The sequence below is a fragment of the Ictidomys tridecemlineatus genome, chromosome 5 (genome assembly GCF_052094955.1).
Source record: "Ictidomys tridecemlineatus isolate mIctTri1 chromosome 5, mIctTri1.hap1, whole genome shotgun sequence".
Lineage (NCBI taxonomy): Eukaryota > Metazoa > Chordata > Mammalia > Rodentia > Sciuridae > Ictidomys > Ictidomys tridecemlineatus.
Genome location: NC_135481.1, coordinates 160,727,517 through 160,753,206, shown reverse-complemented (window position 1 = coordinate 160,753,206; position 25,690 = coordinate 160,727,517). Strand labels below are relative to the sequence as shown.

At 41.6% G+C, this 25,690-nt stretch overlaps 1 long non-coding RNA gene across 1 annotated transcript; it reads right to left on the bottom strand.

Annotated features, from left to right (window-relative positions):
* Nucleotides 1–2,408: 2,408 nt before the first annotated feature.
* LOC144377603 (uncharacterized) lies at nt 2,409–6,585 on the bottom strand. The gene is made up of 2 exons (XR_013438595.1): nt 6,160–6,585; nt 2,409–4,362 (listed from the first exon to the last, which is right to left on the bottom strand). It is a non-coding gene; the product is annotated as an uncharacterized LOC144377603 (long non-coding RNA).
* Nucleotides 6,586–25,690: the final 19,105 nt, after the last annotated feature.

Sequence of the window (25,690 nt, the reverse complement as noted above, 5' to 3'; positions counted from 1 at the left end):
ATGAAGGAAGTAATACTTATGGAAATTAAATGGCATTTCCAAGCTTCACAGCTGGTAAGTATCTAAATCAGAGCTTATGCCCAGATATCAATGAACTCAGAAAGATTTTCTTTCCCTGCATCTGGGGCATGTGAATACTATGGCCATGACTTCTTGTCTCTTTTTACGGTGCCAAGGTCAGGAATTTTACTCAATAATCTCTTCATTGTTTGTGTAACCTTTGCCTCTAATAATCCCCAGCTCAATTCTTGTTATTTGAGATGCAGACACTGAAAATGTTTTGGAACCTTGTAGTCAATGAGGTTGCAAGATGAGAAATGAAGACTGGGCGCTTAAAACAAAGGTTCCTGCCACTGCACAGCTGTGTGCCTGGAACCAGTCCCTTACCCTGCCAAGCCTGTTTCCTCAACTATGAAGGAAAGGGGCAGAATAGTTTGTTATTATGTCCCCTTTGAGTTCTAAAAGTCTCTAACGACTCCCCTATTGCTATTTTATTCCTAAAATATTCACCTATTTGAGAGAGTATTTCTCAAAACATGGAACTTATATTTTCTATCTTCATAAAGAGACAGTTTCAATTTACTAACTGGAAGCTCCCCTGGTGAATGTAAAGTCATCATCTTCAACCACTTTCTGAATTAATCCAGAGTAGAGGGATAAACCTCATCTTAACTCAGAAAATGACTAACTCGGTGTTGAATCCCTTCTGTATCTTTCAGATGCATCTTCTTTAACCCAGAAACTGCATGGAACCAGAAGACACATTTAATACAACTTTCAATTCAGGATAAGACACGGTCACTTGGGGTTCCCATTAACAAAAGAAAACCTGTTTAAAGTCTACAGAGGAGAGCAAGGAACTGTCAAAGTATCATAAAAGAAAGAAGAAAACAGAGGAACAAGGATGAGGTACAGGGCAAGGGGAAGGAAAAGCAAAGGAATAAAAAGGAAAAGGGAAAAGAAAGAGAAATTAAGTTCGTGAAGTGCCTAACCCATGCTGAACAAGTTATCCATGTGGTTGCATTAGGTTCTCACAACATCCCTGTGTAACAGGTTCCGTGCACATTGGGCAGTTGAAGAAAATAAAGCTTGTGGTGAGCTGTGTGGGAAATGGAGGGGTAGACAGATATCTGGGGGGGGGAGCGGGTACCAGGGGTTGAACTGGGGGTACCTTGACCACTGACCTACATCCCCAGCCCTGTTTTGTATTTTATATAGAGACAGGGTCTCACTGAGTGCTTAGCGCTTTGCTTTCGCTGAAGCTGGATTTGAACTTGAGATCCTCCTGTCTCAACCTCCCAAGCTGCTGGGATCACAGGTGTGTGCCAATGTGCCTGGCTACACAGATATTTTTTTAATTGATTTTTTTAAAAAAATAAATGACATCAGAAGGCATTACAATTCTTGTTACCCATATAGAGCACAATTTTTCATATCTCTGGTTGTATATAAAGTATGTTCACACCAATTCTTGTCTTCATACCTGTACTTTGGATAATGATGTCCATCACGTTCCACCATCATTGCTAACCCCCTACCCCCTCCCTTTCCCTCCCACTCCTCTGCCCTATCTAGAGTTTGTCTATCCCTCCCAGGCTCCCCCTCCCTACCCCACTATGAGTCAGTCACCTTATATTATATAAATTCACGTAGCATTATCTTCTCCAATGCCACCCATTTACCTGCAAATGCCATGATTTTATTCTCTTTTATGGCTGCACAGATATTTTTTTCAGGCACTGCTTACAGGAAGAAGGGGCAAGTTGGAGATACAGCAACACAAGAAATTCAGCCCTTGCTTCTTGATATTCTTCTTTATGCTTTCCCAGGAATGGTCAGATAACAGCAACAGTCAGATAACCCATGTCAATCAAGGAGGGGAGGGGAAGCTGAGGCCACAGTCAAGGGACGACATTGTGGTGAACTAAAGAGGGCTTCCTGCCCTGATGAGAAAAACTTCCCACACTGTGACCAGCTAAATGAGAGATGTCTGCTGGCCAAAGCCAGCCACAGACTGCCAGTTTTTGACCTCTGGTAAATGAAGGCTGGTATATAGAGGAACTGCACTTCAAATGTGTGCTTTGGCCACGTCGTGCTGCATTTTTCATCGGCAGAGGCCAGGATCAATGTTGTCAAGGTTTATTTTATTTCTGTCCCTGTTCCTAGCCACCCAGTGGAGTCAGCATTTCCAGATCCTGCAAGTACTCCATCATGAACTTGCCCAGGCACTCGGTAAGTGACGGGGATGATGGAAACACAACTATTATTTTTTTTCAGGATCTTTAGGCGCTGGATCGAGCATAGATAGTTAAGATAAGATATCCAGAAGCCTTTGAGGGATCCTTGTTCTACCCACTTGCTTTTATCAGCTTTTTTGCCGCTGTGACCAAACAACCTGACAAGAACAGTTTTAGAGGAGGAAAAGTTTATTTGGTGCTTACAGTTTCAGAGGTCCCAGTCCATAGACAGTCGACTCCCTTGCTCTGGGCCTGAGGTGAGGCTGAGCACCATGGTGGAAGGGTATGGAGGAGGAAAGCAGCTCAGAACATGGCAACAAGGAAGCAGAAAGAGAGTTCTGCTCACCAGAGACAAAACATAAACCCCAAAGGCACAACTCTCAGGACCTGTCTCCTCCTGCCACATCCTACCAGTCAATCCAGGTCCACAAATTAATCCACTGATCAGGTGAAGGCTCTCATAACCCAATCATTTCACCTCTAAACGTTTTTTGCATTGTCTCACACATGAGGTTTAGAGGGACACCTCATCTCTAAACCATAATACCATTTATGGTGATCCCTAATGATTCAGGGGTTGGTTCTCCCAGAAATGCCTTTGCTTAAAATTATGATCATCTCTAATAGCTAGATGACACCACCCTTTTGGGTTTGGTCCTCAGCACCTCATAAATAAATAAAGATCTTGCGTCCATCTACAACTTAAAAAAAAAAAAGTAATAGCCATGCTTACATTCTACTCTAGCCAAATCCCACAGATGATTTCAAAATAAGCAGAAAAGAAAATACATAAGCTTAACCTGTTTTGTTTCTTTGATATGAAGTGAAAACCATTGGGATAGTTTAGGATGTGTATGGTGTGTGTACACAGAGCAGGAGACTTCTAAAGAATACAAGCCAATCATCTAATAAAAGCCCACCTCTTTGCTCAAAAAAAAAATTCTAGGCACCCAAGAATCCTGGAAGCCCTTTCTCCAAATTTAAACAGAGTAGTAACTATCGATCCACCTAGAGGTATCGTTTATGAATCATTAACTCATGATACATACATGAGTGCATTTATGTATTCTTATAATCATCAGCAATTCAGGGTTGAGGAAAGAGACCTTTGAGTGTCCTTTGGAGTGATGCCAGTTTTCTTTATCCCAACTGCACAGCTAATGCTCAGAGCATTAGTTTTAAGACCTGGATGACAAGACCAATTGGGCAAATACAGAAAATGAATTTGAGTTACCCTCACACCAACAAGAGCCCAACCTCGCCAAGAAATTCCTGCTTAAACATTAACTATTAGTCTATAAATCTAAAGATGACATAACCTCACTGGAATATAAAAATTCAAAGTCATGTCTCCATGTTTTGTGCTGTCAGTGTTGAACAAGATGTGGAAGGCACCGTTGTATGAGAAAATGGAGTTTTCATACTACTGGTCTTGGCTTCACCTCCTCCTGATTACAGGCATAAAATAAGAACTATTTTGTGAGTGCGCAGAGTTTGCTGGACTTCAAAGATATATTGATATGTCAGCTATATTTCATACGATCTCCTGACCAACTATTTCCTCTTTCCTAATATAAGAAAAACCCACTTGTAATTAGGCTGTTAATTGAGACATAAGTTTTTGCTAAAATATCAGTGTGATCCTCGAATACCCACTATGTACCAAAACTTACATCAGGTCCTACACATGTATCCACAGTTTCTCAGGCACCTACGGTCAATGCTTGAGCCATATCACAGCTCCCCAAATCCATCCTCCCCTAGGACTAATCAGTTACTTCACAGACAGATAACCATAATAAGGACCACAACCGTGGCTGCTCGACCTCTAGCTACCAAAGGAAACAAACACAAAGCAATGACCCCTCCCTGTGATATTCCCCCATGGTCAGCACCATGGAATGGAAGATACTTTGAGCACAGAAGAAACCGCATATCAGGGTACTCTTCAGGGTAATTTCAATGAGGCAGAGCCATTAACCGTTGGATATAAAGTAGAGCAGAACCTGAGTGGAATGCTCAGGTTTCCTTCTTCTCAATAGTCAAGTCAGTTCCATTCTTCTCAATAGTTATTGCTAAAGCGTCTGTGACTCGGCCAATGCTTGGTCCTGTGGACAAGAAACTCCTAAAAGGGAACAAAAATATGATACTAAACATGAGTTTTTTTCCTCTACATTTTTTCCTACACAAACTATCCCTCCTTGGAAATGGGCTCTGTGGAGGACAAAAGGAAGATGGATTCTGGAGCCAGAGAGGACTGGTTGTGAATCCCACCGCAGTCACTTAGTCATCTGAGTGACCTTGGATAAGTAGGTGACTTCATCTCACTGTGTTCTTCAGTTGTCTGATTTACAAATCAGGGTTGATGTCTTAAGGCAGGTTTCCTAAGAGCAGATTCCACAATGAAGATTTGTATTATTAAGGAAAGTGCTCCCAGGGAAAACTGGAAATTGAGTGGGAAAAGTAGGAAGGAAAGGTGGAGAAAACAAAGCCAGTGTGGGACCTCAAGCAAAAGTTCAGAAAAGGGTAGCTTCAGCCTAATGCTGCAAAGGAACTCTGGACTAGAAATTATGCTTGAGTTGGCACTAATCAAAGGAACTGGAGCTTTTAAATCTCTGTATCTAGTTAGTCCTTGGCTAAGGGCCTTGGGAAAAGAGAGAGGATGTAAATTCTGAGGTCCTTCCGGCTCTTCAAAGCAAACACTACTAACCCAAGTGAAATCCAAGAGTCATCCACAGGTGCTTCTAGTTGGAAGCAAGAGCACACCCAAACCTGCAGGTGCATGAAATGGGTGAAAAGGAATTCCTAATGATCTGTGTGGACACCAACACATTTCACCAAAACTAGCAATACCTCTCTTGCTGCACCATTATTAACATCTATGCCCGGACGTAGTGCCTGACACATAACAGGCATTTGATTTAAAAAATATGCGTTAGTGCTATTCTTGTTGTTACACAAAGTTGCTCTTAAAATTTCCCAAAAGATAGTCTAGCTACGCTCTCAGCTGGAGGGCTTGAGGGCTCTTCTTGGTGACACATGCTGTATTTGGCCCACCACGTTAGCATTCAAAGGCCGATTTCACATCATGAGCTTTCTCTAGTTGGAACCCGGTTTGTTTCCCAGTCTCAGAACCACTGTCCTTTTTGGACCCTTTCCCAGGGTCAACAAGTCCCCATTTTCTGCAGAGTGGGACATTCGTTAGAGAGGTGGATAGCAGTCAACTCAGACTTGAGAGCTGACCACTCTCCCAGAGATGCCACTGGGCTTCCAGCTGGACTTTTCCAGGCTTAAATCCTCCTCTCTCATTAAATAAACTCTTGGCCTTTTCAAGTTTTGCCTATTCATCCACCTCCCCTAAGGGCAAGGGATTCCTTGGAATGACCCACAGTCCACAAAAGGGCTTTTCCCCCCTTTGTCTCTGAGATCTCACCCCAAGAGAATTTGTGCAGCATCTTCCTCTGTTGGGAGCCTAGGACACCCACAGAAACAATGTGGCCTGGGCTTCATTTAATTAATCTTCCTTAACAATCAGCCTTTTCCATGTGCCTGCCAGGGGAGCTCATCTAGGAAGGGGCCGCCCCTCTGTGACTAATCCTCTCTGTTAAAAGAATGTGCTTTGCTCCAAATCTACCTTTTATATACATCCATTCACCAGAGCTGCATCTTCTCACAATGCCCCACGAGCCCCCTTGGCCACACTACTCTGGAGCTTCATTTTGTGGACTGCCATCATCCCTGAAATTAATCTAAAAGAGGCCTCTTTTACAAGAGTGGCAGCAAATATCCGATTCAATTTACTTTCACCCAAGATTTCCCAGGAGTCATGCCGAATGAGATAATCAATGATGATTATAGGGCCTGGCCTGCCTCACGGAGCCAGTGTGTTAAAAGGAGGGGGAATTTCTGCTTCGGTGCTCACCCAAGTCAGGTGCTAATTCAGGCAGATCCATAATTTTTCTCAGCGGCTCTAAACCATATGTGCTGCAATAATCATGCTGGGTAGGTAGAGATGATCCGTCGTCCTCCTACCTAAGAAAAGAGAATTCATTTTTGTTTCTCCTCCCGTCCCAGAACAACAACAACAAAAATGTACACAGCATCTGGCGCAAAAATGAGTAGGCTGTTCAAACCAAGGGTACCGAAGAGATTTAATTTAGATGAGCTAAACTTTCCTTGTCTCAGCTGGACAGTCTAGTCAATGCCTCTGCTATTAATTCAATCAAAAGAAAGTATTAAATTACTTGTTGCTGCCATCTTAATCCTGAGATGACTGTTTTCTTCTTGACGGATCATTCTGAAAGAATACAAAGTCCAGGAAAGGAAAGCAGAGGCACATGACTGAGGAGCTGAAGATGTCCCCACACGTCTTCCTGTCCTCACCTCTCTTTCTGGCTTCTGCTAGTCTTGTAACAACTGTTTTTGGAGGTAGGGATGTTCTTGGGTTATACACATTTTTTTTTTAACAAAAGCTGTCACTAAAAATGGAAATAAACACTAGGTATATTAGTTACCTATTGCTATGCAACAAATTACCCCAAAACTTAGCAACTGGAAAGGACAAGTGTGTATGATCTCATCATTTCTGCAAGTTAGGAATCCAGGAGCATCTCAGATGTGTGAGTCTGGCTGAATCACACCTCTCATGGGGTTGTCAGGGTAGCAGAATGCATTGTTGGAGGAAGACCAGCCTCTGCGCTCACGCACTCACTCACAAGGCTGGAGGTAGGCCTTAGCTCCCAAGCTCACTGTTGTCAACTTTCCCACAAGGGCTGACTTACAATACAGCAGCTGAATTCTCTTAGAGAGTAGAGAGAATTCACAAAAGAGAGTAGGAGAGAGCACTCAAGATGGAAGCCACAGCTTTTTTAAGACCTAATATCCAAAGTGACACCACACCATTTCTGCTGTATTCTATTAGTTAGAAACAAATCAAAAAAATCCCACCTGCACTCAAGGGAAGATCACACAGGCATGAATAGCAGGAGGCCAGGTTATTAGAGACCATCTTAGAGATGACTGTAACAGATGAGAGACCTGCTCTGCTGGAGAGATCATCTGAGCATGAAAACAGAGTAGTGTTGTTCTGTTTGATGCAGATTTGAGGCAACTCCAGTGGGGATTTCATTTTAAGGATGCAAAGAGTGTTGTCTATAACTTCAGGGAAGAAGGAAGGAGTATTTTCATGTATACAAAATTAATCTGGATTCTTAACACCAGAATCAGAGCTATAAGCAGGTTTCTCCTTCCCAAAAATTTCACCAAGGGAAATTAGCTAAGGATGTACATGTTGGACTAGGTGCTGGCTAGATACAATGCATACATCACTATCAAACCCAGGAACTATAGGTAGGGATCCAAAAAGGCCAATACATAGAGGAGAAGAGAGATCCTAGGATAGCGAGAAATGAGTGGTGATCAAGGATTTGAACAGGGAATTGATAAATGCTGAAGAAACTGGGATGAAAGACCATGGGGAGGAAGTTTCAGCCACCTTAACTGATCCCAGCCCCAAGTCCATCTGCCAGCTGAATCAGGGCTCCCATTTGAGACCAAAAGAAGAATCACACTGCAGGCCACAGAAATATAGTAAATCTTTGTCAAGGTCAAGATGAGTGTTACCCAAAGGTCTATTTTTAAAACATGGTCTCCATGGAGGAAACATTGGGAGATAGTTGAGCCTTTGAAAAGTAGGACCTTGTGGCTAGTCCTTAGGTCATTTGGTATGTGGCCTGGGAGGGGGTTATCAGACCCTGGTCTCTTCCTCTTCCTGTCTCTCCCTGCTTCCTGACTGATAAAGTAAGTAGTCTGCTCTGCCATGCACCCTGCCAAGAAATGCGGCCTCTCTAGAGGCCAACAGAAATGGGGCCACTCAATTATAAGCTGGAGTCTCCAATTTGTGAGCCAAAATCAATCTTTTATCTTTATACATTAATTGCCTCAGGTAATTCATTATAATGATGGAAATTTGACTAACTCAATCATTTTTAAACCATTAAGTTTTGGAATGGTTTGTTTATTCTACTATATTTGATGGACATATAATTGGTACCTGGAAGTGAGTGCTGGGCTGATGTTAAAAACAAAAAATCCTAAAATGTGTGACATAGGCTTGTGATGGGGCATGGGCAGAAGTTAAGAGAGCCCAGAAGAAACTATTAGTAGATCCTGGAAATATTTTGAAGAAACTGCAGTTAGGGTCTGGAAAAGGGTGGAATTAAGTGATGATTGAGGGACAACTGGCAACTACTTTTGCCTAAAGTAAATTGAAAGAGATAAAATGTATGACGACCTTGTGGATCTGGTTGAGGAGATGAGGCAGAATTCTGAAGATGGTGATTGGTTTTTTTCGTAGCTGAGTATGATAAGGTATGAGAAGAAGGTATGAGAAGAACTAAAGAAGGAACTCGTAATAGGCAGAATTTAAAGAAAATACAGAAAGCCTAGTACATGCTAAATTGACAAATAACATTTGTATTTGTCAAATGTTTTTTTCAACATTTCTAATCTTTTTCTTATAGGCAAAAGTGTCTCAGAAGAAAAAAAAGTGACTCTAAAATCATAATTGAATCAAGAGTATGTACTTGATCCTACAAAAAATTGAGTGGCATTTAATAGAACTTCTCAACTACACAAAAGGGCAAAAGAATTTTAAGAGCCTCAACCTATAACACTTCAAACTCCATCCAAGTAGAGAGAACTAGTTGAAATATAATTGTGGATGTGACTTTTTTAAAAAATAATTATGATGTGGTACATAGAAAACCTAAACATTTTTAAAGGAATTGTAGCATCTTAAAGAAAACAAACAAAAACAGGCCTTTGGCCCCCACACCTACAAGTAGGAAGGAGGCTTAAAAAAAAATAGACTATCTCTTATGGAACAAAAATAAATAAATTCAATGGGTAAATCCAAGAGCTTAGAAGGTGAATTTAAAAGCCAAGCAAAAGGACTGATTAGGGAATAGAGCCAATCAAGAAATATTCCCTGCCTCAGGAGTAGAGAGCTCTGATAACATATTCTGTCTAGATTTTGGGATTTCTATGCACCAGTGACTGCTAGGTGCCTCTATTTTCCCCCTTTGGCTGTTACTTCCTCTGGTCCTGTCCCCTGAATTTCAGAAGCTTTGCATTCACGTGTTTCTGAATCAAGAGTAGCTGTGCATCTGGGAGGCTTCATCTGCATCCAAACCAGTGGCAGATCACAAGCTCCAGGATTCTGAGCCTGATGCTGTAACTGGGTAAGACATTTGAAGGCCAGGAAGGATTAATTTTGCATTTAATGAGTATTAACAACTGTGGACAGAGGGGAACTGTGGTAAGTTACGTATGGCCACAGAATCTTGGCAGCAACTCTCACCAGGAGGTGGAGTCTAGCCTGGCCTTTGAGTCTAGACGGGGCTGGTAACTTATTTTGCCGAGTGGAACATCAAGAAGCCAAACTATATGAGTCCCCATGTCTAGTCTTCCAGGTGCCTTGCAGCTTCCCCCATTATCTTCTTTGAGTGTATACTGACCTTGGTATAATAAAGTGGATCCATGAGGAGAACAGAATATACACAAAGAAACATCAGGGTGTCCTAGCTAAAAAGTACAACTGCCAAACAGATGGGGAAGGCCATCAGGAACCTTCCGGCCTCACTGACTCTCCAGTTGGATCCAGTCCCGTGGGTGAGCTCAGACAAAACTGGCAGATGATCAGCTCAGACAACTCAATGAATTATGAGAAGTGATAAACTGCTGTTGTTATAAGCTGCTAAGTGAAGAGGTGATTTGTTACACAGTAGAGTTAACTGGTATATCCTCATTATCACCAGAACAGTCAGACAGACAGACAGACTCAGGGAGGCAATCCTGTGGTCCCAAGAGGCCCCCAAGTCAGAAAACAACACCTGCCCAGTGCCTGTTGTTCTCTTTCTCTCTCTCTCTCTCTCTCTCTCTCTCTCTCTCTCTCTCTCTCTCTCTCTCTCTCTCTGTCACATAAGAACTTAAAAAAGCAGCTGGTATTTTTTTATTCCAGAGGCATCTGGACGCTGTGAAAATGGCTGAATTAACTACAGACAATTCTTTGATTTAAAGTGACTATTCTAATAAATCATGAGCCCCAATTCCTCAAATCAGGACTTCCTAAGAACTAGGGGGAATTGACATCATGCAGTACCAGTGGATGATGCTTGGTACAGGGCTATAGTCTTGTAAGTTCACCCACTCAGGTTGCCCTCATGGGAAACTGTTTTCACTTCATCAGCAGGTGAGCAGACTGGATGAACCTGGTGACTCACGTGTTCTGGGATGCCATCAGGCTATCCTTCTGTCTGCCAAGAGGGGTGTGCTGTCTGGACAATATGGTTATCACAAATAAATCCTTATCCATATTTCCCCGGGATCAAGCCTACCCCATGAATCAGTATGCAGCGTGAAAATCCACTGAGACGTGAGGGACAGCTCTGTCACCCTGCTCGGCTGCCTGGTAAAATTCCACTAGCTTGTCAAGATCCAGCCCCAGCACTGCCAACTCTGGGAGAACATCACTTGCTTTAATTCCACTCCCCCGTGTGGTGGAATAATAACTCCACAGACTGCATCCTTAACAGTGTTGTGAATCATGGCTGTACTGCCTGGGGGCTGTCTGTGCCTCCATCCCACCGACTTGGGGTCACTTAAGGAGAACAAATTCTGCTGTAATCTTGGTGCACCTAATGTGCACCTGACACATGGAAAACAGTGGGTGAAGAGCTGCTGAATGCATCCATTCAGCAAATATTTATCAAATTCCTACTTTGTGCCAAGTACTTGTTCTGATATCACAGCAGGGAACAAAACACACCAATTTCTGTCTTCAGAGATCTTAATTTCCACTTGGAGGAGATAAACAATTCTTTCTGTTTAGAAAGTAATAAGTAAAATATACAGTTTATGAGATCACAAATGCTATGGAGAAAAATAAAACAGGAGAGGAAAAATGAGGAGGAGCTGTTTTAATAGAAGCTTAAATTTGAATGAAGATTTAAAGACAGAAGGATTTAGCAAAGTGAGACTGAGAGAAGAGTGCTCCGGCACAGGAAATAGGCAGTGCAGAGTCCTGGGGTCAGGATGTGTCTGGTTTATTTGGGGCAAGAGCAAGAACTTCAGAGTCGCTATAGCCATCTGAGCTAGGGTGCTCCTGTTAGAAGATGGGGTGAAACTGGTAATGGGCGTGGGTGCTGTTTGTGCAGGGATATGCAGAACAAAGGCAGGATTTACTCTGAGACAGAAGTCACTGTAAGATTTTTGAGCAGAGGAGTGACATGGAGTTTTAAAGGATAAATTTCACTATTAAATTCAGTAAAAAAAAAAAAAAAAAAAGGATGATAGAGAGGTACAAGTGGAAGGAATTAGAAGGCAATCAGAATAACCTACGTGAGAGATGATGGTGGTATGGACCAGGGATGGCAGGGAAGGTGGTGGAGACTAGTCAGATCTGCAGAGAGGTCAAGAGGCCATGTTTGGCGGATGTGTGGAGTTGGATGTTTCTGTCAGCTGGAATGTAGAGGAGACAGTGGGATATTTGATTCTGGAATCCTTTGAGGAAATGTGAGCCAGAGGCATAAATTTGAAGGAACTAATAAACTTGAGCACCTTATTTTACTCTTGATTTTTATCTCCTCAACAGTAAATTGAGGTGGAGGGAGAAGAGATTAGGTGAGATATTAGAACAAACGATTATCTACAATTCTTTCCTGTGCGAACACCAGTCATTTATCTAAAAGACAACTCAATGTCCCACATGCTCCTGTCTTTGGCATTCTGCCTTTGCTGGCCTCTCCACTTCTGATTCCATTTTTCAGGCTTGTGCAAGATGTCACTCTTTCAAACAGAGAGCCCAGATGTAGCAGGAGAGCAGCTGGTGGTGATGGATGCACTGCACGGCTCTTAGGTACCCCAGGCTTCTGGCTAAAGAGACAGCTCAGTAGGCAAAGGGAGGTACAATTGTTCTATCACCAGAAGGCAGATGAGAGACAGCAGTGGTGCAAAGGGCAGGCCCCTTGTAGAGGAAGCTGGTGCTGCCCAGTGGGCAGAAGCACAAACGACTTTATTCTTTCCAATACCAAGCAGGAGGCTCTTTGCAGGATTGCCTTAAAAATATGTGTCCTGCTTAACCCAGAACAGTCTATTGAGGTCTTTGGTTCCAGTGTATTAACAGCCTCTCCGTATACTCTCAAAATCACCCTAGTTTGAAAGATTTATTTCCTGGTAACCATTTTATAAGCTTACCTCTTAACATCTTTTTTTTTTTTTTTTTACCCCCTGAAGAGTCCTCGCATAGTCTTTCCCAGATGACCCAGAACTTTCTAACTTTTGAACACTTATGAATTAATTCGCTTTCCATGAGCCAAGGAAACATAGCAAAACCTCTAAATTCTCTTCTCATTGCTGCCCCCAATTCCCAACTCACTGGAGAGCAAGGGATGGGATGCAGGCAATGATGTGCATATGTGACTCTCCAAGAATCAGTGGGGTCATTGTAACTCTCTAGACTATGGTCTCACCTTTCCTGAGCCCAGCTCTCTTAAGAACCTTGTAGCTGACAGTATAAATGTTTCAGGTCACCTACACAGTGAGGACATAGATCCACACTCTTAGTACTATATCCATTCATATCATTGTTCCGTATGCAACAGACCCTTAGAAACTTCCTCTGTGCACAACATTTATGGGGGATGCAGGAAAGATTCACACAGAACCCTGCTCCTTGCTCTAGTCCAAAACAAACATTTGCAGATATCACCATGACTTGATATAAAAAGTTAGACCAAAAAAAAAAAAAAAAAAGGTCTAGCTGGTCACAAGGCAATCTAATAATATAAAACCCTTCTGTGCTTTAAGCCAACATTGTGTGTATTGATTATTCACTCCACAAACATTTTTCGAGTGTTATTTATTGAGTACTAGCCACTTGACCCACTTCATCTCATTTAATCTTCAAGGCCATACTCTGAGGTCAATATTGCTATTTCAGCTTGGTAGATGAGAAGCCTCAGGCTCAGAGAAGTTAGATGACTCACTGAAGGTCGCATGGATGCAGAACAAGGGTTGGAATCAAGGTCTATTTCATGCTCTTTCCAGATGCCATCTATGTGCATGGCACAGCCGAAGCCTTCTGAAGGCCTCAACTCTGCTAAATGGGAGAATCGTCTCCTCAGAACACATTGCTGGGATCTTGTAGAAGGACGCACATCCACTTCATCTCTGGCTGAAAGTCAAACTGGCACTAGGGCGAGAGGAGTGAGGCATGAACCTCGGGCATAAGATCCAAGAGGGCACCAGAAAATTTAATAAGCAAGAAAAATCATATTTTAATGCCTTGTTTTAAAAAATCATCAAATAATAAGTTTGCATTCTTTGACCAATATAGCTCCATTTCTCCATCCCCCAATAAACTTGTAGATACAAAATGGAAAACTTCTAGAGAGCTAATGAATAGCTCAGTGCTCATAATTAATAATAAAGTGTACTTGAAATTTGTTAAGAGTATGGATCTTCCGTATTCTCATCACATGCATACACACACACACACACACACAAAAGATAATTTTGAGGTGATGGATGCGTTAATTAGCTTGATTGTAATAATCATTTCACAATATAGATTCATACATACAAATTTTTATTTTTGAATTATACCTTTATATAAAAAAGAAATAAAGTTGGCAAATGACAGCCCTTAGGCCAGCTGCCTGGGCTTGTAAATTAAGGCTTTATGACATTTCCCATGTCAATGCAGGTCACCTCCACTGACTAGTCCCAGGTAACTGGTTTCACTTTCAGAAAAGACAGCTATCTTTGCCTTTTAAGCCTGGAGGACAGAATGTTTGTCTGTAAATAAAGGCCACATGCAAATTAAGTTTCTGGACAATCACAAAGGGTGACACCAGGAGGCAGATTGCTCTTCAACTCCTCCTCAGAGCCAGAAGGACCCTAATGTGATTTTCGAATGTGAATAGGAAACAAGCAGCCAGTGGTGGGGAGAGCTTGGGGAAAGGGACCAAGAGGTGAAGGACAGCACAAGGTGACTAGTCCTGATTCCCTGGAGAGATCTAGGCCTGCTACTTCTCCACCCATAAGTGTGATGTGAGCTGTGGCTGTTTTTATCGTGCATACCCTCCAGCAGCCTGGGCTCCACCGTACACAGGCAGTGTGATTCCCGTGCTGATGTTGAGCAATTATTAATGGAGAAAGAGAGTGCCGGGGCCCCCAACAGCCATTTTTAACTGTGGACATTATTGCTCAATTTTGAGCTGCACCCGGGGACTCATAAGAGGAAGACATAATGCTTGTTTGTGGAACTTTTATAGCTAATTGACATTTTTTCAGTGCTCCCCCGACAGCTGTAGTTACTCCTGATTGGAAGGGCCATGAAAAGCATCAAGTTGGGCACTGTCTCCAGATGGGGCCATATTTCTGATATACCACCGGAAAAAAAAAAAAAAGAAAAAAAAAGAATAAATAAAAAGCCGTCAAAATAAACACACTCAGAAGTGATAAAGAGGACGCTGAAGTGATTGGCAAAAGCAGCTTTCTGTGTTCAAAAATAATGGATGCTGTTTTCATACTCATTGAGGATGTTTTATTACCTGAAGCTATCAGAATTCCTCCTTTTGGGGTAACATTTTCCTCCTTCTACATCTGTTCTTTGCTCTACAGAGAAAGGGGAAACATGGAAGGAAGCACATTTCTCCTTTTCTAGTCAATGTGCCTCTTCTCATTCGGAGGCTCCTCAGACCTCTGTTGTTGGTGCTAGCAGCAGAAACCAATACTTCTCTTTTCCTGACTGCTCAAAGTCAAGTTCATCAGACAAACATGAATTGAATCTTACTGAGAAATCAAATGAATGCTAGAAATTTCACTTTCATCTCTGGAAATATTCACATACAGCTTATCCAGGATTAGTAACTAGGATTGCCCAAGATACACAAACAGAAAGGGAATCCTTGGTATTAATGCTAGTTTGGGTTTGTAGAGACTGAGTATATATATAGATCAATTTACTGTCATTGGCTCCATCCTAATTTTCTTGACTTCAAAAAGCTGCCCATGCATTGAGTTCATTGAAGAACATTATTTTCAGGATAGTACAATATTCCAGATGGTTGGCCATCTATACCGATCAATTATTCTGGTTGTATGGACGAATATATCACATCTCGCCTATATCCAGGTTTTCTAACCCATATGTTTCTTGATTGAAAACATATCCCATGACAAGTCTAAAAAATCATAAAATGGCTACATTTGGATGGCCATATTTCATACCCAATGTCTACATATCAAAAAACTTATGCATTTAGCTCACAGAAAAGTCTGGCAGGAATTTGCTCATACCAGACCTATGTTCACTGCTTTATAGAAAATTTGAATGAATTTTGAGATTAGAGATCCAAGCCAAGAGGAAGAAGGGCTTCTATAAGCAAGCATAGTGATGTCAGAGAGATGGCAGAGAACAATAGCCTAGTAGCAATGAAAAATATTTTTTATTCAAAATAATTAGATGAGAGTGCTCAGTGAGCCCTATAAACCCAGGAACTCAATACAAATGCCAGAGCCCACAAGTCCTATGGACATCAATATAAAATGCCACTCGGTCAAAGGAATGTCCCTGAGATATCCAGGAAGAAATTGTGATTTCTGGAGCTGTTTAAGAAGCATAAAATGATACCTTTTAGAAAACTTTATAAATCAAAATATTTGTTCTTATTATAATTAGTGGAGAGTAATTAAAGGACAAATCCTCTGTATGAGGCAGGTCTTTTTGGGTCTCAGATAAGAATCCCCATTCAAATTACTTAAGCAAACAAGGGAATGCATTAACTCCCCAAGTGAAACTTCGAATTTGATCTGGGTTCAGATCCGTGGTCCAATGATGTCATCAAGGCTGTCCACTTTTTGCCCTGCTTTCCTCTGAAATTTTCTTTCATTCAGTCAGTTCAGCAACTCAAGGACAAAAGAAAGCTTATTTGTCTCCAAGGTTTCAGTTTAAGTCCTGGGGAAGAGTTCTTATTGGCCTAAATTAGATCATGTGCCATCCCTAACCAATCACAATGCCCCGATTGTACATTCCTAAATAATGAACCCACCCGGGAAAGAAAGGAAGATGGGTCTCAATTCCTGTCTCATTCTTAAAGAAACAGGACAGTAAACACAGAAGACACATTAAAGAAACAGAAGACACCATGTGCCTGGAATGCCCCTTTCAGTTCCTAGGAACCTATTCAAGTCGAGGAACACAGAGAGCAGGCTCAGGCCAGAATGTCTCCATGCCACTGTTTCTGTAGCCTAACTTATAAAACCCCTCTCTCTCTTTAGGGACTGTTGTGGAACTGAGGGTACTGTATAAAGGATACGTGCCACTCGTCCAGATGGCTGCCTCTGGACAAAATGCCATGAGGAATAGGAGGCATTCTCTCCTGGGGTAATGTAATGAGGCACAAGAGGTGCTACTTGGTGAAACACCATGAGGGATGGGGGTGTCCTGTCCAGCTACCACCACTGCACCTCCAGTAAAGTCTCCTGTCCAGCCTGTCGCCACTGGATCTTCTCCATAAACGTTTCCCTATAAACTTTAATATCTACCCTCCATCTTTGGGGTGTCTTCCTTGGTCTCCCAGCAACCCATCCCACTGCCCGGGGTGTGGACATCACAGCTCCATTGCCACATAGGCTGAGCAGAGGTGGTATGGACAACCAGAGGCAAGTCTGGAAGCTGATAGAAGAAGAAGGATAGAATGCTATACTGGTAAAAATGATCGATATTTAGCAGACATGAAAGTACGAATTTCTAGAAATGACTCAGTGTGTGAGACTTTAGAGACACAGACTCTGACATGGAGAATTAAGTGCAGGTGGATTCTTGCAGAAAGCTCTTGGCACAGCCTTGGGGATGAAGGAAAGCTGGACTGCCTAGAGGGAGGACTTGGGCTTTGTCCAGATGCAACAGCTTCAGCCCATCCCAGAAAGATCCTCTGAAACTGGTACAGCCCCTCCAAGTTACCCCTAGCTGAAGTAGAGGGCCAGACTTTTGCACCTTCTGCATTGACCCGTTACAACCAGGGCAGCCTGATTGCACCAAGGTTAGGAAAGGGAGTAGGTAGCAACTGTGGACCAGATGAGCCGTGCAGTACTCTGGAGCCCTTTGTGTTGAATTTATGGAGAAAAGAAATAACTATCACTTACTGAGCACATATTATGTGCTAGTTCCATTATGGGTTCTTCTATTGCACATGGGAGTCTATGAGTATAAAAGGGTGAGAATGAAGAGTCTCTGTAATTAATATTCCATAATTAAGAAAAGTATGAGAAACTTAAATGGTGGTTTGGGGATTTTGCCTTAAGAAATTCTCTCCAAATTTGGGTTACAGAACCCATATTAATAGCAAAGGGAAGAGAGACATGAGACTTCTATTAAACCAGTTCAAGGACAAGAAAAAGAGCTGTCCTTTAAATGTAAGCCCCAGGGGCAAGTAAAAATGTGTTTCTGAAAGTGTGTCGAGGGAAAATCAATTCCCAAGAAGAGGGAGGAAATTAAGGAAAAGTCTTTTAAACAGTGTAATCACAGAATTAGCCTAATTTGTGAAAGTTTCTTTTAAAAAGAGAATCACCAAAAAAAAAAAATCCAGAAAATTGGATATAAAGAAAGGGAAGGAAAGAATAAAAAATAAAATAAAAAAGAAGGTGTGAGGGTTCTATACAAAGACCAGGGAGATGAATACGGCAGGAGAGACCAGTTTTATGTACAAATGGTTTCTAAAGTCCTCTTGTTTCCCTTGCTTATCTTTTCTTAGAAGGGTTATTAGCCTGAAGTTCATAACTGAGCTGAAGAAGTCTCTAGATGCCTGAAAACTGAATATAAATTGTGTATGTGGCCTCATCACATGTACATTTTTCTGGGGAGAGAATCTGTTGATTACAGCAGATCATTAAAAGTGACCATAATTCCACAAGTGTTTCAAAATCAATATTCCAACCCCAAAAAAGTGACTGTAGTGGGTGAGTAGTTTTAACAGAAAGAGAAAAAAGGATTTAGTAATATTTTATTTTCTTTCTGAGTAGATTTCTCATTTTCATGGTTCCAATATTAAAAATATATAAAGAACGTTCTGTGAAAATTTTCCCTCTGGCCCCTGTCCCCTGTCCTACACATAGTGAATACACACACACACACACACACACACACACACACACACACATCATTTATGGGTATATATGTATACTCACATGGATACATATATATGTTATATATACATACTTATATATGTATGTGTATTTTTAACCAAAGAGCAGTGTGCTATGTCTATAATAACAACTTTGATTTATTTTTTCACTTAATATATGCTGTACTAGGTATTCAAGGGTGAGTAGTAGAATATGTTATCACAAAACATGCCAGTTTGACATAAGCATTTTTTTTGTGTTAAAAGCACTTGGAAAAGGCTGGGATTGTGGTTCAGTGGTAGAGCACTTGCCTAGCATGTGCGAGGCACTGGGTTTAATTCTCAGCACCACATACAAATAAATAAAATTAAAGGTCCATTGGCAACTAAAAAATATTTTTTAAAAAAGCACTTTGGAAGTAGAAGATATAGGAAGGGCATTTGTATCTTCCTTTCCTTTCTGGAACCCTGAGATGAAATTGCTTTACCAGGATAAAAGAAATATTCTTGGATGGGAAATGATATCTGAGAGAATTCTATATGAATGTACCTTATTAAAACAATGCCAGTCTTGCTGTATTTCCCCACATGGTTGAGTTCCACAATTGCCTCTCTTCGTTGTATGTGATATAAAATCATTTCAGTGTTGCCACCTCATTGGGTGTTCATTTCCTTATGAGGCTCCCACGTCACATAAACCTTATGTAAATCTGGATGCTTTTCTCCTGTTGATCTGTCTTATATCAGTTTAAGTCTCATCTGGCTGAAAACCCTAAGAGAGAAGAGTTACCATTTTGTCTTCTTTACAACATAAAGGTCTTCCTCGTTATTTCTTAGTATTTCTATTCATGGATGTGCCATAATTTATTTAACCAGTAACTCAATGATAAACAACTTGCTTATATAAAAATATTTTACTTATATTGACTTCATTGCATAAACTTTATTGTGCATAAGTTTGTACATGTGAAAATATCTATAAGAAAAATTATTTAGCTGGGAATGATGATATATGCCTATAATCCCAGTTACTACAGGGACTGTGGCAGGAAGATCCAAGTTCAAGGCCAGACTGAGTAATTTACTGAGATCCTGTCTCAAGAAATAAAAAAGGCTGGGATGTAGCTCAGTGGTAAAGTGACCCTGGGTTCTATCCTTTTGTTTTTACAAAACAAAGCAAAAAAACAAATAACAACAACAACAACAACAAAATCCCGGGGTAAGTGTTTAAGTAGCAATCAGGTTAAATTAGATGCATTTCTAAATATTTCAGTCTCATGACCTACATTTGTAGACCCAGATTCATAGCATTGGTAACGACTCCAATAATCGTACGCACAGTCCCTGAAGGAACAGTGTGCATCGACACAGTGGCTGTCAACGGAGGGCGCCTGTCTTGTCAGGAGATCTCCTTCTGAATTTTTAATTAGTTAATTTCAAATAGTATGTTTTACCCAGAGGAAGTCATTAAAGCTGTATGAAGCAAAAGAAAACAAGTCCAGGCTATGGCTAGTTATGGCAGGACTGACATATGTGGTCATTATGTCCAAGTTCCTGCAGGAGGATGAACAAACAGAGACATTCTCCTGGCTTCTGCCTTAGCTCACTGCTATCTGCCTTTGCAGCACACAAAGCTCAGGAGCCACTAAGCAGGGATGCTACCTAGGTGGAACTGGTGAGCAAAGGCCAGGCCAACAGAAAGGGGGAGAGGGCAGAATACATTTCGAGGAAGCATATACTCTGCATATTTCCTCACACATGTTATATTTAACCTCCAAAGCAGATCTGAGAGCCCCTCATAAGCAAGGAACCAAATCTACATGGTATGAGCAGCTCTACAAAATACAGAATCAAAACAGGTACCTAGGGCTGGGGATATAGCTCAGCTGGTAGAGTGCATACTTCGTGTGCCCAAGGCCCTGGGTTCCATCCCCAGCAAATAACAACAACAAAAAAACCCCATGGGTTCCTAATCCTTTCTGAACACCTGCTTGAGTAGATGACTTCAGAATGAAGGTCACATGACACAGCCATCTATTTATGTGACAGTTCATCAGAATCTGAGGTGAAACTCCACTGTCACGTATCAGGAATATTTTTCCAGCAAAACACAGAAATATTTTCACTGAGAGGTATATGAATATTATCTAAAAACTCTGTCACTTCTTGTCCAGAGTATTTTTGATGCAAAACAGAAAATTTTTTTCCAAGAGAGGTATGAATGTTACCAAAAGACTATGCCACTCTAGTCAGGTTTTAACAACTACAGAAATTGCATCAAACTTGAGCGAAAAAGAGTTCTGATTTCAGAGACTTTTAGGGTTGGAATCACGAATTAGAAATAATGGACCTTATTTTTTCCCCTTTCTATGTCATTTCCCATCATCCTTTCTTCTTTGATTCCTTCCTCATTCTCTTCCTTCCCTCAGTCCTTTAGTTCATCCACCTCTTATTTACCTGAGTATGTTCTGTGAGATAATAATAGGTCTTCTTTTTATTAACAATCACTTCTTCTCCCACCTCAAAGAAATCAACAAACAAAAAGATTCCATGATCATATCATTTGTGAAAAATTTGGAAAAAAAATTTCTTGACTGCAACAACTATATACAAAATTTCAATGTCATAAAATGCCTTGCAAATTTCTGAAAAAGGAGATGTGATATATATTAGACTGTGGGCACCCATAGTGGGCTTTTGAAGACAGTGACCCTCTTTCTTAAACCATCCGTGAGTTCCCTGTGATCCTTCCTTATCCCTTCTCCATATCTAGAACCTCAGGGTTAATCTCATATATTAACTTGGGAAAAGTTAGCTGAACCCTCCAAAGATCTCTGCTATAATGTTGAAAACTGATCCTTAAATTTATCTAAAAAGATGTCATATTTTAGGAATCTTTTCCTGCTAATATGATCAAATTCTTAATCATTTATAATAAAGTAGAAGTTCTTTACTAAAGGAAAAATGAATTCTTTATCCACATCTATTTTACATTTTATGCATCACAAATGACTAATCATTTTAAAAACTGGCATGTGGCATTAAGCGATTTATCACCACATTTAAGGAAGACATGAAGCTCTAATAACACATGCTAGTTGGAAAATACAGATTCATTCTGTGTTTTGTAAGTCATATATTTAAATCAACAATACTGAAGCTTGTCATCAATTGTGGGTCCATATTTTTGGAACTATGTGAGACATATAGATGTGTTACACACATATATAAAGCCTATGGAAACTTTTTATGAACATAACTAAAGAAAATCATCAGAAAGTACAGAAAACAGAATGTGTTTTTGATTTGGCTTTTACATGTAGTAATGGCTACAAAAATAACACATTGAACACACCACAGAAATTCCAAAAATAGAATTTTTACCATGATCTAAATAGTAGCTCAGTGTCCCAAGATGGCAAAATCAGGAACTGTCAGATATCTTACAGTCCCGATTTGAAGAGGCACCCTTCACCTCTGCTGCATTCTATTGGTCAAAGCAAGCCTCTAGGTGAACCCAGATATATGATGAAAGAATGGCAAATCATACTCTCAGAGTGCAGATAGGACAAGAGGAATTGTTCTGGATATGTATGGAAAAGATCTATGGGTATGAAACATTTAAAGGCATTTGATGGTAATGTCCCCCAGGGAGACTACACCAGTGACATTCCCACAGAGTGAGTCAGAGTATCTGTTCTTCAATGTGCTCTCTAGTTGGTTACCAGAAATCTCTTTAAGACTTTAAAGATATATGGTGTCCCAAATGAGAGACCAATGGTGTCTTAATTTTAATTATTTAATTTCTAGTAAAGTAAGCATGAGTGGCATATCCATTGGCCACTTAAAATTTAATTGGTACTAATTGTATATTTGTATCCTTTGTCATTGTAAAACTTAAGGAATTTTAAAAAGCTATTTAAAAATGGACTGGTACTCTTTTGTTAATTTCAGAGAGCTGTTTCCATGTAAGTTAATTCTTTATCATATGTTGCAATTTTTTTTTCCAGTTTGTGTCTTATGTTGTTTCTGATGTAAAACATCATCTGCATTCTTGCATACCAACATCCTTGTCACTTTTAGGCCCATCTAGTTTAGATTCTTCTGTGTACGCTGCCCCTCAGGTATGTTTAGGGTGAGTTGCTTGACTGACCAGCACCCTGGGGAGTATCTAAAAATGTCAGTTTATGAAGCTCACTTAAGAGAATGTGGGGTGACTCAGCTTACCATGGGCTCCATTTCTGAAGTCAAAACTTCCCACTAATCATGTTAGACACATTTACCATTTGGATTGGATCAGATTGAATCTAGGAAAAGGAAGTACAAGTTTAGGGTGTCTCAGCAGTTATCACAACAAAAGGGATTGTTCATCATCCTGTAAGGAGTCAAGGTAAGCCTGTGGCTGAGTCCCTGGAGTGGCCCATTGCTATTTTCATCCAAGCTTACAGAGCTGAACCTGGAGACCATCAGCTTTCTGTTTCCAGATTCAGTGTCTAGCCCAGCACCTCAGAAGGGCAGTGTTCACTGTCCCATAGAGAAGGCAGGTCTCGCAGCATTTTTCTAGACCTGAAGCAAATTGATCAGTGGCTTAAGGGACCTGGGAGGTCTGAAGGGCAATTCTGTCTTCTGCGATGTGTTTGACATGGTGAGGTGACACTTTCCAGTTAGCCAATCAAATGCTAACCTAACCTAGGTGCTGTTATGAAGGCTTTTGTTGTTGTTATTGTTGTTTTTAATGTAATTAAGAACTTCTAATCATCACTTGACTCCAAGTCAGGGAAATTGGCTTGGAGAATTTTTGTGGGCCTGACTGATGCCATTGGAAAACCTTAAAAGGAGGACCAAGGTTTGAGAGAGACGGGGGGGTGGGGGGGAGATTCAGTTGGCAGCTTTGATACCTACCCATGCTCTTCTCTTCCTTGATGCTCTCTGATGGATTTCAGATTTGCTTAGCCAGACCACAGCTGGGGTCATCTCCCCATTGCTTCTGAAGTGGAAGAACATTAACCCTGAAGACTCAGCTTTACCATACAGCTTCTAACTCTGTCCTCTTTGGGACATGACCTTCAGCTCCTGAAGCTACTCCAGAATTTCTTAGCATGGGGATTCCATGGATCTTGATTTAAATTGTGTCCCTGGATGGAACAGCAGAGAGAACAGCAAGGAGAAAGGGAAGGGACTAACCGGAAGCCTCCTGGGGAAGTGGAGAAGGACTGATGGACTCACTTGTCTATCGGAGGGAGGGTCATATGAGATGCAGCTGGAAGAGTCAGGAGTTAAACTTGGGAACTGGGAAGAGCTTGCACCAAGCATCCCAGGGTGTATTTTCCCTTGCCCTGCATCTGTTTTGTCATTTGAGAACCTAGACCATTTCTCATTCCACACAAACCTCTGGCTGAGAATCCCCTCCCGAGTCTGAGCCTCTGCCAAACCACACCCTCATCTCCCTCCAAAATCTGATTTCATGCTCCAGTGTGCTGTGACGGTCCCTGGGCTGGGCCCATCTGGCTGTAGTTTGCAGTTTCCAGACTTCCTAGAAGCCCAACTGTCTCCCTTCCGTGTCCTACAGACATGCACACGCATCCGGTGCATCTGGAATGTCTGTGAGCCTCCAGTTGTAAATCTTTCTTTCTCTATTTGTTAGAATAGGAAATAGCAAATGCATTTAGGAGACTGGAAGCCGCTCCCTCCCCTTGGGGGTGGCATGTCCAGTCTGATCCTACTGCCTCAAGAAGGGTCAGCTGCTCAAATCTTCACTTTTCCTTTCCTCTCAAAGACTGCCAGGGAGTTAGGCCAGATGGCTTTTACTTCAGCTTTGCTGTGGAATCACATTTGATACCCATTCCATAAAATCTTCAGACCCTTGCAGATGCCCAGTGGAGATGCCTGTCACTTGCTGTACCCTAAATTTTCCCACTTCTTCCTCTTTGTACCCTCTAGTCTGCCTCCAAGCAGCAGCCTGGGGGATTCTCTCAAAAGTTAAATCAATCACCACTACCCCCCACCACCCCCCAAAACCACACACCAACTCCATTAAATAACCAGTGAGCATACCCAGCACTACGCTTGGGGAGCAGAGAGGAACAAGAAGAATATGACCCTGTCCTCCTAGATTTCACACCTGGGAGGGGGTGAGCCAAGAAAACAAAGTAGAACAGAGGGTTTTTAAATGTCATGGTATTTCTTTCTGAGTTCTAGAGGAAGTCCAACCTCTAACCCCAGGCTTTTCTGACTTGGCCCTGGAAATCCCAGCTTTTCCCCTTCCCTCCGTGCAGCCCTGCCACCTGGTCCCCTGGTGTCCCTCACACAGGGAGGCCATTCTGATGGCTTCAACCTCTGGAGCTCAGAACACCTGGCAAGACCCTCTCTGTCACTTTCCTGTTGCATCATAAGACCTCTTCCTAGGATCTTGTAGGAGTTGGAAGAAATCCTTCCAAAACCCTTCTTTTTCTAAGAATCACTCTGATGTAACCCAAGTCAATAATCTTTTACCATGAGATGGTGGAAACACTTTAGACACTCATAGAGATGGGCAGGGAAAGGAACAGGAAGAGAGGGGAGAGAGGGAGGATGGGAGCCTGGTGGGAGAGGGAAGAGAGCTCCGGGAGTTGGCACACTGGATGAACTCACTGCTGTAGCTTATGTGGGCAATGGAGGCAGCCTGGTGTCCCCAGATGTGGAGGGGGATCCCCAAACTGGGGCAAAGCTCTCTCTTGCCCACCCTTCCCATGACTGGCTTGGCTGAAAGGACCTTGGAAATAGTTTATGCATTTGAGAAGCTTAAGCTTAAATGCCTTCATGGTTAATTTATTTCTGCCTTTGCTTTTCTCCTAGGATGTCATGGTGGGATGTAGGAGGAGGGTTTCAGGAAGAAGCATTCCCCAAATTTCAAAAGATACTTTCTCCGGTTCAGAATTGTCCAATATTAGGGTGCAAAGATGGCGCTTAGGGCTGTTCTTTTGTGTGCCCTCTCTGCCTTTCCTGCTTTCAGAGAAGGAAAGACTTAAACTTAACTAGTAGAGGGTGAATTAGAGACCTGTCAACAGGGTGGTGGAAGAAGATGAACCTTCCACCAAATTTTCCGAATCATCTGCATACCGCCATTCCCTCTTCACTGAGTGGGTGATGGCCAGTTACATAGATCAAAATATGTTTTGCTCTATTCAGACTTCTTTGTCTGAAAAACCTCATTTTAGTTGAGTTTCCTTGAATTTAGAGGTATGGTTTTGGCTTGTCTCCACTGATAAAACTTTGACAGTGTTTCTC